Below are 14,707 nucleotides of genomic sequence, written 5' to 3'. Positions count from 1 at the left end.
TCTGCCTGTTGTTATTACTCACTGATTCAACTATGTGTTCCAAAAATGTTGTTCAGGATAAGCTATTGAAAGAAGTTTCTCAAATACATTCATCATGCTTGCAATATATAGGACTGCTGATATTGTAAGATCAAAGGTTCATTTTTACATGTTGCCTTTATCTAAACTTCTAAATATTTGTGAAAAGTTACAAACCACCTTCTTTTGGTGGTAGCATTTTTACTTAAGGATAAATTCGCAAGCTTTGAGGTAAGACACATAAAAGTAGTTGATACCATTTCTTCAAATCAAGAGAGATATTTATTCTTATTATCTTTTTATTGAACTTAATGCAATTATCACAGAATCTATGGGCCATGATTCTGGGAAAAGAATCAGGTGTTGCTGATGTTGATAATTTGAGCAATGGTTTAGCTCTGTTTATATTAGATGGATAAAGATTATTTTAAGAAATGTTATGGAGAGAAAGGAAGTAATTTTGTACAGGTTACATGAACTTTGATTCATTGATTTATTTTCGAGAAAGAATATAGGCAATATACCTATTTATCACCTAGTCTATAAATGGACCAACAATGAAGTTGTAGAACTAAAAAAAAAAAAGAAAACAGATTTCAGACATTGATTATTTTGATGTATATTTTTCCCCTGGTACTTCATTGTACAGTTGCAATATTTGGATCAGCAGTCAAACATTTCAAACTAATGGTCAATGCTCAGTATCTCTGCCTCCTCTACTCCCATTCTATTCACCAAATTTAGTGTTAGTTTCCACTACTATTACTCAAAAAGAATAATGGCTCCAGATCATGTTTCCAATTAACTCCACATCACTAAATTTAATGGACATTTTAATTTTTATATCATAATTATTTCAGCATCATTGGATGCCATTGAACTTCTTGAAATACTCTTTTCCTTTGCTTCTAAATCACAACAATCTTTCACTTTTCTTTCAATTCCTTGGTGATTTCCTCTTCTTTGAATGATTATCCTGCTCTATCGAGACATTATTTGTTGTAGTTTTTCGATGGTCATTTCTAGGCTCTCTTATCTCTCCTTACTTTTGCCGTAGGTGAGCTCTTCCATGCTGATGACTGAATGATGACCACATACAAAAATGAAGCCCAAATTCAAGCCATTAGCACAGACGTCTTTTTTTCTGGGCTCTAGAGCTATGCATTTAACTGCTTGCAGGACATCTTTTCTCTGATTCTTAAAAGGTAACGTGTAAAATAGGGGACAGATAGCCATCCCCAGACCAATTCTCCTTTTATCAATTTGTCTCTGTGAATATTCCCACCATTTTTAGAGTTAGGGCAAGTCTAAGCATAATATTCATCTTTCAGAGCCAAAGGCTTCCTAAAGTCTTTTTCATATGATTGCTTATTTTCATCTACACCACCAGCATTCTTATCCAAACTACAATCCTCTTTCATTTGGATTAGAACAATTCTTTCTATTCCAGAACATGATATGCATTCTTATTTTAAGCCTTTATTTTATTTTTTAAAGCGTTTATATAATACGTCCTATGTGCCAAGCTCTATTCCAAGTATTTTAAAAATACTTCATCTTCAGAATAATTCTATAAGGTATTTACAACATTTATCCCTACTTTATAGGTGGGGAAAATGAGGCACAGAGAAACTAAGTAACTTGCCAAAGTAAGCAACCAAACCAGTTTGGGTTAAAACCCAGTCTTAATTAAAACCAGACAGTCTTAACTAACTCTTTTTATTGCCTCTTGTTCTGTTTACTAACGCAGAAAATTTAGTAATGTGTTTTTAAAGTGCACAATAAAAAGGGTTTTACTTAAAGAGTTATTCTTTAAAATTTTAAGTAAGTAACTCCCACATCATTCCAGACCACTTGGGTGGTTTATGTGTTCACACTAGAAACTTTAATTATAATAAAAAGTCCTTTGGATAGAGATCAACACTGTAATAGAGTCTGTATATCTCTATTTCAGCCATTTAGCTGAATGGATAACCAAACAATGGTTATGACTCATACATAGGACAATTTTTTTTTTAAGAATGTAATAGACTGTGTATTTGGGACTGCAAGGGCTTTTGAATATGTTAATATTTTGTTAAGTTGAAGTAATGTCATAAATAACTGAAAATAACTGCAATTTTTTCTAAGTTTCTTCCCATATCCTTAAAATTAGCCAGCCAAAAAAGCTATATAAGCACATGAGCTATCGACCTGTTTATTCTTCAGCTTTGAAAAATATAATATTTATTTCCCATTAGGAATATTCTAATGGAATAGAATTTTTGCTTCCCATTTTAACCTAACTTCTAAACAATTATTTAATTTTGCTGTGTACTTTATTGTTCAGTATGCAATATTATGATTGAAACATAGATCCTAGACACAATAAATCCAGAACATCGGCCAAGCCGTTACAAAAATAAATCTGCTTTTTAATGAAAACGTTTCCCTAAGTAAGAAGACAAAACTAGTATCTGTACCAGCATATTTAAGAGCAGATAAATATTTTCTTTAAGTCCAAAATCATGCAATAACATTGTGTTTCAGAATTGCTGTATTAACTATTGTTTGGGATAATGAGTTGACACATACACAGCTCAGTGCAGTGTAATCACAGATGAGCAGCTTCGACAATATAACAAAGACTTTGAAACATCCATGGGAAAATAATAAAAGATTTGAAATGGGAATAGATTCAACAGGCTCTTTGCAGTTAACCTTTAAAAATGCCATTTGAAGCTATTGAAAAGAACCAATACAGTAGTTTAAGAAAAACGTGTCATTATGAAATGTTATTCATCCTGATTGAACTAGTTTTTCTATCTGGTATATACCTACACATTCCTATCTTGAACAAGGTGGAAAAGTATTACTTTTCTCAAAATGAAAAGTATGAGAAAAAGTTCATTGTTTATTTTAATGGAGAATAGAAGTGACAATGCAGCAATCACGTCTTCTATCACTATTTATTTGCATTTTATTTCAAATATTTTTCTGAGTGCTATGCTTACTTACTTGAAGTGCCAGAAAAAAAAAAAAAATCGCATGATCAAGAATGCTAAGAGGCAACAACAGCAGATTGACCTGCTATCTTATCTGGTCTTTGATGAATTAGAATGGTCCATTGCACTGTTTTAAGAAATTATCTATTTAAAAAAAAAAAAAAAGTCTTGCAAAATAACAGAAAGTATTTTTTATCAAAGAATATAAATACAGTCCATATACCAAAGTGTGAGAATGACAGATATTTTCAACGGGAAGATTAATTTAAAACTCTAGAAGTTCTTAGTCATCTTTATCTTCAATGTCATTTGCCTCACAGCACTGGAGAGATCTAAGAGAAAACCAAAATATAAATAATGAGAACAGACATGTGCATACATATATAATCTATACACATATTTGTATGCATATATAAGCATTATATATGTACATTTATGGAGGTCAACTAAATTTTTATATATGTGTGTATATATATGTTTTTTTGAAACTTTAAAAAAATTATATTTCCTAAGTATTTTGCATTTAAAGAAAACATGTATTGCTCTTTTCCCTACTGGTATGATACCTTATTATCTATATGAAGAGCAAGAAACTTTGAGAGGGTAGTTATCTATGCCATAGCCTTGCTGTCACTGTTTGATTCTATTAAATCCTCCTGTACCCACAGGTACAGCCTTATCATTTGAAACACTAATGCTATATGAAAAGTGAGAAGAACAGAGAGGTTTCCTAGCAACTCCTGGGATCTTTCTAAAGCAAGTCAGTTAAAACCACAGAGTACGTGAAATGGGTGTAAATTAGAATATGAAGCACAGTCATAGGTCTTGAAATGCCCACTATAAAACACAGTAGCCTATAATAGGAGCGGACTTGCTCCAGAAGGAAATCATATCAGAGCCTTGACAGTTTAACAATCATTGAAATAATCCTGCTTAAAATCCACTGAAAATGTGTAAGTCCAAGAATCAGAACCAAAGTGACAGTACAAAATTAGAGTTCATAATGCCTAGTGCCCGTACTCTGAGTGTGGACTTTGAGAAGTGTTTTATCTTTGCCTGCTCCTACCCTCTACACACACTCACTCTCACGCGCATGCACATGCACACACACGACACATGTTTATTACCCTCCCCTGAATTACTGGGGGAATATAGGCATATTGATATTTGGTTAATTCATTTTCTGTTTTTACATATACACTCACTTCATGACAACAAAAAGTAGTTAAAATATATTTAAGGGAAACATTCCATTGCTGGAAAAACTTTTTCCCTCGAGCTCTTTAAAGTACAATAAACATAACTAGCATTTATATGGTGCACAGCATTTGAAATAGTACTTTTGCTTATGCTCTTACTCTATATTTTCCAAATTTCTCTGAAGTAGTGGTTATTTCATAACCCCATTTCAAGACAAAAGAACCATGTTTGAGAGAGATTAAATGGTTCATTAAAGGCCACTTAGCTAATAAGTGGTTGAACCGGAATTCCAGATGAGATGTTCTAACTAGAAAGACTTTCTGTTTGTCTTTACATCAGTTTCTCGCCAATTTTTATAGAAACACTTTAAATGAGGCTTTTAAAAAGACATGATCAATGAGTGGTTGACAAGTTGCAAGAGGAAGAGTTCCCATTAAATAAAGACTGCCTTAAATAACACTGAAAAAGTTTGCTCTTTCACTAAGAAAGGGTCTTAAAAAGTAATTATCAGTAAATATCATTTTGTACATTCACTAATCTATCCTCCCCTACTTTAGAAAAAATTAAAAAAAAAAATAAGGCGTCTTACTGAAAGCAGTATAGCCAAAATAGAGATAGTAGCAAAAAATTAGGTTAAGGATAGTGCTGCAAACAAACAGAGTGCTGGCTTAACTTTGATTTTTCTACCAACCCTCGCAAAAAAAAAAAAAAAAAAAAAAGAAAAGAAAAGAAAAAGAAAAAATCCATTTCACAAATGTCTGGGTGCAATGCATAGAATATTCTCTTTGTAATACAGATAACAAATATATTGATCAAAAGAAACTGAAACTTATCTATATGAATTTGAAACACTAGTTTAGCTTCACTAATCATTTCTTGCTTGATAAAGAGCAGGTAATAATACAATTTCTATATGCTAAGACTTTTTTTGGAGGGTGAAAAGATAATAATGAAAATTATTTTATAAACAACCAAGCACTATTCAAACATACTTTGATCAAAGTGATGCTAGTGGAGATTTTTCCATTGGAAATAAATGGTTAATTTTCATTAATAGCTATCATATTTATCAAGTTTTTACCTTAGACTTCTTACATATTGACTCTTGTGAAAGTTATTTGCTTCCAAAAATGAGAATTAAGAATAGAATAATCATAGCAGAACCAAAATAAAGTAAGCATTTTAAATAGTTCACTCTTCCATTTTTATGAATGTTTTATACTCTGTGATCGAGGGTGTTAATGATGAGTCAAGGTGTGAGAGAGAACATTCAGGGAAGGCAAGAAATGGTAGAGCGTACTATTACAGTGAGTCATGCTATAACTTTGGTTTGTTTTGGATAACAAATGTTAGAGATGAATTTCTTTTTTCTTTCTTTCTTTTTCTTTCTTTCTTTCTTTCTTCTTTCTTTCTTTCTTTCTTTCTTCTTTCTTTCTTTCTTTCTTTCTTTCTTTCTTTCTTTCTTCTTTCTTTCTTCTTTTTTGTTATCTATCATTATCTATTCATGGATTTATTTATTCATTCATTTATTTCAAAATCAGCAATGACAAGATTTCTTTTCCTTTATTTTTTAAAATTTAAATTCAAGTTAGTTAACATATTATTATTAGTTTCAGTGATTCATCAGTTGCATATAACACCCAGTGTGCATTACCTCAAGTGCCCTCCTTAATACCCATAATCCAGTTATTATCCCTCCTCACTTCCCCTTCAGCAACCCTCAGTTTGTTTCCCAGAGAGAAGAGTGTCTCATGGCTTGTCTCTTTCTCTGTTTTTATCTTAATTTTTTTTTCCTTCCCTTATCCTGTGTTCATTTGTTTCTTAAATACCACATGAGTGAAATCATATGGAATAGATATAAATATCTATATATTATATTATAATATAAATATATATTTATATTATAAATATCGATATATATTATATCTATCTAGATATAAATATATATTTATAATAATATATGCTTATATATAATTATATATATAATAGATATATAATAGATATAAATATATAAAATATAAATAATATATATAAATATATATCATATTTATTCTGAACTATGTCAAATAAGAAGTGAATCAGGATTTAGATAAGGAAAAACTTTATGTCAAAACTTGTCAATAGGAGGAAATGGACTGTCGAGTCAGGGGAGGAAAACTATTGCCATAGAGAGAAAGTACCAACCCATTACATCTGCAAATGTCTCAAGTTAGGCAGAAAGTTGCTTTTCTTTTATAGGGAAAGTAAACAAGAAAAATAAAATAAAACAAAACAAAGAAAAGCAGGGACGGGAGGAGTGAGATGAAAGAATGAATGGACAGAGGTGGTAGAGATAGGACAGTAGGTAAAAGTATTTTTTACCTTGATGCCAGCCAATTGTTGGAGAAGCTAAGAAAGGGTTGTTTATTGACTCCCGCTGAGGGGGGACCCAAAGTTCAGGGTCCTGAGAGAAGCAGGGTTGCTTGACCAAGGCTTGGTTATTAACAAGCATTCTGGTTCCTATTAAGAAGACTGGGCCAAAGGCTGAGTGAATTCTTTATGAGATAAAAAATGAGAATTTGGAAGGTCTGTGTAAAAAGCCTTATCATAGGGAATATCCCTGAGTCGTACCTAATTCATTTGAGGAAGGATTTTTTTTTTTTTTTTTTGCAATAAGTGGCTTTCTGGAACATAACAGAATGAGACAATTTATTTATTGCTGTTCTACGGGATCACAAGAGTCAAATAAAGTTGAAGATTTCCAAGCACTTTCCCTAAGTTAGCTTAAAGCTTGGCATTTTTTACACTTACTTTTCATTTGTCTTCTAACATTAAATAAGTATTATGAATATTTCAGCTTCAGAGCATTCTCCTTTATTTTCATAGGAATTCAAACATAATTTTCTAGGTACTACATTCGTGACTTGTGGTTTGTAGTTTTTTGTACATTTTTTGTTTTGTTATTTTAATGGAAAGATAAACAGAAGAAGGCTTTGGAAATGCTGCAGTATAATTTAAGAACCTGATAATTTGCAGGTTCAATTCTGACTTTATGAGTGCTTCAGGTATATAGCCCTAAAAGTTCACTAAATGCTTTGCTGCACACTTACAATGTTTCAATCTGTAATAACTTAATAATTCATTCAGGTTTTGTTTGCTCCTGGATGGTAAAGTTACCTTCATTAACACTTGGTAATGCAAAGAAGCAGATATTTGCTGAAAGAAAAATACCTGCCTACAAGATAAATATATGTATATACATATGCATCTACATACACACACACACACACACACACACATACACGCGCTATTTAAACTTTGTGAAAATTAAATATGGTTTATTTTCTCCGATTTTTGTCCTTATGAATAAAGCCTGAGGCATCAATTTGGCACAGAGAATGGCAAATGCACTCTATAAAATACTATATGTATCAAAATACCACAAAGACGCTGGATTTTTTAAAATTGTGATAATGATAATATTTTGGTATCACAACCCAGCTCCCTAGTAATTTCTATACCTTTAAAGCTACTTACTCGCATCTTTGACTTTAGCTGATTTTCTTCTATCTGATAAGGTAAAAAGTAATTCGCCCCACTTACATTATCTGCATTTGTCCACTATCTTCATTAGGCTGGAATATCTTCTCTTGCTTGTAGTTTTTTCTGTCACTCATGAGTCCAACAAGAAATAGAACCAGAATAAAACCAGATGTATCATAAGTAGTGCTTTATTTCTTTCTAGAGTGACGACCAAAGTCATACTATACCTTTTGAGGACTAGCTTTCCATACATAGTAAGATCAATCAACAGTAGATGCTATTGTTCATATGACCACAAACTTGTGACATATTATCTGAATCTTACACATGGCAAAACTGAGGCAGATGAAATATGTGAGATATCACTGAAGGTAAATGACAGAAGCAAGACCTGCATCTGTGCCTGTATATCTTCACAGACTAATGTCATAACCACTTTAAAACACTGATCGGATAGCTCTTGCAAACCCAGAAGGATTAGTGGCCAAAAGATGACTTTTAAAGATATTACACACTTGTTTATTTGAATTAATCTCATTGGTTGGTGACTTATGATGTCCCTGGTTCCCATAGTGTGAATTTGATTAGGCCAGATAAGTTGTTTTTCAAACTACAATTAAAAAAGTCTACTCAAAGTAAAAATGTTGTACCTATAAATAATGTTTTATCTTCATACATTTTTTCCATTGCGTTTTATTTATTTATTTATTTATTTTCCATTGATTTTTCAACTAGAGATTATATTACCTTACAACAAGTGAAAGGAAGAAAGGCAATCTTCGTAAAGGTTATATTTTTAGACAACAAAAGAGTAAAAATATTAAATATCCTACATATTCAAAACTCTAAAGGTGGCTCCCAGAAAATCCTGGAACTTCATTGTTTTCTAAACTCTTTTTCCAAGTTACATGGCCAGATTTTCTTTTATCTACTTTCTTTTTTTTTTTTTTTTTTTTTTTTTTATCTACTTTCAAAACAACCTCTCATTCCAGTTAATGGTCTCTATAATCTCCTCCATGAAAACATCCACCAATCATGATTATTCCAACCATTGTATATTTCTGTAATGCTTCCAACAGATTAGCTCTGTACTCATTTGTAGATATTTTAACAAGTTAATAGTAATATCATTGTTCTTTGACCAGAGACATTGAAGAATGTTATAAATTGCGAAGATTATAATGGAGCAGTTGTTTAATAATAAGATATGAAGTTTATATTTGTCTTATTTTTTCTATTTGGGTTATATTTGACAATAAGATATTTAAAGCTAGTATAAAAGATACCATAATTATATTTCAATAAATTTGACGTTTTAGGTGAAATGGAAGATCTCCTGAAAAATGCAACTTACTAAAATTAAGCCAGAAAGAAATAGAACACAACATTAATTCTTAAAAACAAAAACAAAAAAAGAATCTAAATGAAATGAAAATAATGAAAACAGACAACTACTTCAGGGCAAGAATTATTCACTGGTAAATTTATAGAAATAATACTAATTTTTCACAAATGTCATCAGAGTATAGAAAAAGAGGAAGCACTTTTTATATTATGAGAGACTACAATAGCCTTAATACCAAATGTCAAGAAAATGAAAGTGTAAGCCAATCTTATTCATAAACATATTTTAAACATCTTTAACAAAATATTAGCAAACCAAATACAGCTATATATCAAAAGAATAATTAAGAAATGAAAAAATATGACAATTAAATTGAGTTTCTTCATGAATGTAAAGTTGATTTAACACTTCAATTAAATTATGGAATTCAGCATACTGATGTAATAAGGAATTTAAAAATGATCATTTAAAAACAAGCATGAATTGTGATAAAATTTCAAAGACAAAAACCTTATATGCATAGCTTATGTGTAGCTATAAATGAAACTGTAAGAAGTACAAACTTAATGACAAAAAGTTAACAAAATTTAATTATACTCTAGGGAGTACAATACAAAGGATTTAAGATATGTGTAAAAACTGTAAAAGAAGAAATAAAACTTGTTTTTTGCAGACATATAATCACATACAAAAACAATACAGAACAAATTTCAAATAAATTACTTATTCAGAAAGTTAATAGATACAAGCCAGTAATCAAAATGAACTTGTAATTTTGTTTAAACCACTTGATACCACTTGTCTCATTTTTTTTCTCATTTTTTTTAAAGATTTTATTATTCATGAAAGACACACACACATACATAGAGAGAGAGAGAGAGAGGCAGAGACACAGGCAGAGGGAGAAGCAAGCCACATGCAGGGAGCCTGACTTGGGACTCGATCCCAGGACTCCAGAATCATGCCCTAAGCCGAAGGCAGATACTCAATAGCTGAGCCACCCAGGCATCCCATAAACTTGTATTTTTATGTGTAACATAAACATTATAAAAATATAAACATATAAAGGTGATCAAACTAAGTCTAATGACTTTACATGATACAAGACTGAGAGAAATTAAAAGATTTAAAATTAAGTAATTTGAGAAATACAAGATTTTCATTAATTGAATAGTATTGTTAGGATGCCAAATCTATCCAAATTAATGCATAATTATAATTTAGAGTGGGTAAGCTTAAAATATATATTAATGGGTGCCTGAATAGCTCAGTCTATTAAGCATCTGCCTCCAACTCAGTTCAGGATCCGTGGGTCCTGGGATTCAGCCCCGCTCTGAGTGGGGCTTCCTGTTCAACAGGGAATCTTCTTCTCCCTGTCCCTCTACCCCTCCCCCACTTGTTCTCATTCTCTCAAATAGATAAATAAATAAAATATTTAAAACAAAAATGAATGAATGAATGAATAAATAAATAAATAATAAGTAAATAAAAATCTATTTTGTCACTCAAAGAAAGAACAAAAAAAAAAAAAAATAGCCATGACACCCATGAGGAAAAGTATCAAGATTGAGGAAGTTGTTCTACTAGTTATCAAAACCTGTAACACTAGAATAATGAAGAGATCTTAGTTTGATGCAAAGAAAGACAAATAGAAGAGTAGAACAGGCTAAAAAGGCACTTGTCATTGATTATAAAGATCAAATGATACAGACATATTTTGCACAAAGCCTGTTCAAAGGAAGTTTTGTAACATCAGTTTTTATTGAATTCTGCATTTTTCTACTTTTTTTTTTAATTTCCCACATCAGCAGACCTCAATTCACCCTAACAATCTCATCTTAGCCAATTACATTGCCAATGACTATTTCTAAATAAGGTCACATTCTGAGGTACTCGGTGTTAGGACGTCAACATGTGAATTTGGGGGAGAAACAATTCAACCCATAACATAGCCCCTCCTAAAAATTGTTCCTTTTACACCCAGTTCATCATGCATGCTGGATTGAAATACGGGGATTAAAAAAATAAAAGCAAAGGTTATGGGATAGAATTTTGTTAGGCAATGACAAAATGAGTCATGATTTGAGATAGAAAAATGGAAGACAAGAAAGGCTACCCTCAGTGTGAGAATGAGGGCCAACATAAATTGGAAATAAGTTTTCAACTTTGACAGAAAATTAAAATGACAGAATTTATTTTATAGCTAAGATGATTATTTTTTCTATACAAGGATACAATAAAAGGGACTATTCATTTAATAAGCAGATTAGGAGGTGATTCCTTCCCCTCACTCTGAGATTTTAAGTAAGAGATAGTAGAATGAAGGTCACAGCCCCATAGACTGGAACAAGGTTGGTGGAAGTTTAATAGGCAAATCTCAGGGATATTACGTCATCAGAGCTGGTTCTGACAAGATTCCATTAGCATATTTCATTGACACTTCTATTCCAATCATCTAGGAGAGCATCTAACAAACTCGTAGATGTCCACCGACTAGATTGTAAAGGAATGGGCAGAAATCCAGATTTTATTTTCTCATCCTTAGTTCTACTTTCTTATTTCATATATTCTCAATTCTTTATTCTTCTTTTCTCTTATCTATTCTCTATTTCCTTCTCCTTACTTTTCTCCTCTATTTTTGTATTTTGATTCTGCTCTGTACTGTTCTCTTTCTTCATTTCCTTTTTTGAGAAGTTTCATTCTTTTTTTTTTTACTTTTATGAATTTCATAAATGTTTTAATACATATACCACATTTTTTTAGATTTTATATTTTTAAAGATTTTATTTATTTATTCATGAGAGACACAGAGAGAGGGAGAGAGAGCAAGCAGAGACACAGGAGGAGGGAGAAGCAGGCTCCATGCAGGGAGCCTGACTTGGGACTCGATCCCAGGACTCCAGGATCAGGCCCTGGGCCGAAGGCAGGGGCTAAACCGCTGAGCCACCCAGGGATCCCCCACATGCCGCATTTATAGGTGAACTTTCCTTTGGAGCATTACTTATTCCATGACATGTGAGTGAAGCCAGTTTAGCTTGGCAAGAGGCAGAGCACACACAGCAATTAAGAGAATGCCCTATTTTATACTATGACTTATAGAAGAAAGACAGCCTTTCAATAATGACTTTACTACATTGAATAGCAACTTACTCAAATATAGAGCAAAGATAATAGATATAGAGCAAAGATGTTGCTATCTTATAGAGTTGATCTGAAGATTGTGAGCTAAGTTTGTGTATCACTTCTGGGTACCATATCAAGCTTTCAAATGATGTTAATTAATTTATTAAGATCTACAAAGAATAGAGAGTGAGAAATTAACCAAATTCATAACTCTTAATTAACTTGGTGCTCGGAGGGCCTCCTTTGAATTAATTAAGAGAAGAGAGAGAAGGTAACCATGGATCACAGTGGTGTCATGACAGCAACGCCTATAGGCAAGTAATATTCAGTTCTGGCTATTATAAATATTTTCTTATCAATGGCTGGACATAAATTATCAAGTGTCTTTGATTGGCTTAAATTTCTTAGGCTTGCTACTATTTGATTTCATAGACATCTCCAAGTCAGTAACTTGACTTGATCAAATATTGGCATGCTCAATAGGCATTTTAAAAAATATGTTAAATCTTCCCTAAAATATTCTTGTGTAAGCACAACCTGTATAAACAAAGTTTATGAATATAAACATTTCAATTATTAGATTAAAATGCATGAAATAAATACCATCTATGAAATATTGTTAATAAAATACAGAATATTTGTTAATAAAACAAAACTATACTGATTTAAGGAAAATACTTTAGTATCGACCAACAGAAATTTCTGCAATGATGAAAATATCCTATATCCTCTCTGTCTAGTTTAGTACCATTAGTCACATGTGACTATTGAGCACTTGAAATATGACTAGTTGGACTGAGAAAATCTTTGATTTAATTAAATTTAATTAATTTACATTTACACTTAAATAGCCACATATGACTAGTAGCTTCCATATTGGACAGTGCATATTTATAACACCAACTTTGTAGGGAAAAGTGCCTTAAATATTTTAACAGTTAGTATTTTGTCAATAATGTTTGCTTCACAGTATAAAAACTCTTCGAGAATTATGATCATGTTTTATTGTGATCTGCTGTTACTTGAAATAAGTAGACAACCTTAGTAATATTCAGTTTGACAGTCTGTATAACTATGTAAGGTATATAAATACATGAATTTCTTTATTACCATCAGTCTAATTTTACTTTCTAAATAATAGTAATTGTAATATCTGACTTCCCATAGTGAAGCAGATCTTGAGAAATCTTGAAATTGTTGAAAATTTTGTTTTTTCTTTACAACCAAATACTACTTCTTAAGTTCCAACAATCTAATTTGACGCGATTCACACTTAAATTCCATGGGATCAAGGGAAATTGATAATAAGCCAAATTTCTTTCAATCCATTCTAGCTCAATTCATTACTGAAAGAAAAAGTGACTACAACATGATTATTAATATCTTTTTCCTTTCACAGGATAATTTACAAAATAGGTTTCAAGAGTAATTACTTATTTCACCACAAAAAGATATTTAGTAAGTAAACATGTATCTTTCATTATTTTTACCAGCCTGTTGCTCAATAAACCAATACCTATTCAGTATTTTTTCATGTTGCTACAAATAAAAACTTGCTGAATAAGTCGGAGGATATTTTGCAATTTATTTATTTAGAGGAAAGATAAAGAAAAGAAATATAGTATTTAAATTAGTAACCACAGGAATTCTTTTAAAAAGATGGAATTGGAAAAAGACTTCAGGTTTAGAGACAGTTGTAGCAAAGCATGGAATAAAATGATAAAATAAATATTTATAGACCCACACCAGATAAAATTTAGTCAGGGTTTTAAGTTTATAGTCTCAGACTGAAAAAATATATATATATATATTTGTATTTCCTTTCAAAATGTCTTTAAAATTAAAAAAAATAATGTTTATGTTGTATTATGATTTACAACATTGATATTAGTCTTAGTTGGGACTTTGCCATTGAAATATAACCACATAAAACTTTGTTACTATTTCCTTTTCAGTGTTTGGAAGATTGTATGTTTTTAGGAAGCAATTCCATCTCTCTGGCAGTATTGCTTCTACCACCCAATAGGTTATTAAGTATTTTACGGTTACCCCAAGAGAGAATTCTGGCTCACACACCAATTTGTTGTATGAGCCAATGGATTGGCTTTTGAAAGTGTTTTAACTGGTAAAGTCCTTTTAGAAGTTTGCTACAAGAAAGACATGTTATACTTTGCTGCTTCTGGTTATGTGTTAGTTGAATGAAAGTAGTAAAACAATAATCTTTAGCCAGATTCTTGTTTGAGAGAACAATGCAATCACAACCAAAATAGAAGAAAACCAACAAAACAACACAATTTTACTCTTCAGATGTATTATTTGTGTTTGCTGCCTGAGTATTACGTGTAAAGGTAACTCTGACAGAATTAGAAATGTCAGCAGATAATTATTCAACACCCATCGTTTACAGTAAAGAAAACCAACAAAACAACACAATTTTACTCTTCAGATGTATTATTTGTGTTTGCTGCCTGAGTATTACGTGTAAAGGTAACTCTGACAGAATTAGAAATGTCAG

This window comes from Canis lupus, chromosome 19 (genome assembly GCF_011100685.1).
Source record: "Canis lupus familiaris isolate Mischka breed German Shepherd chromosome 19, alternate assembly UU_Cfam_GSD_1.0, whole genome shotgun sequence".
NCBI classification, from domain to species: Eukaryota; Metazoa; Chordata; class Mammalia; order Carnivora; family Canidae; genus Canis; species Canis lupus.
Note: the sequence above shows the minus strand (reverse complement) of the source record.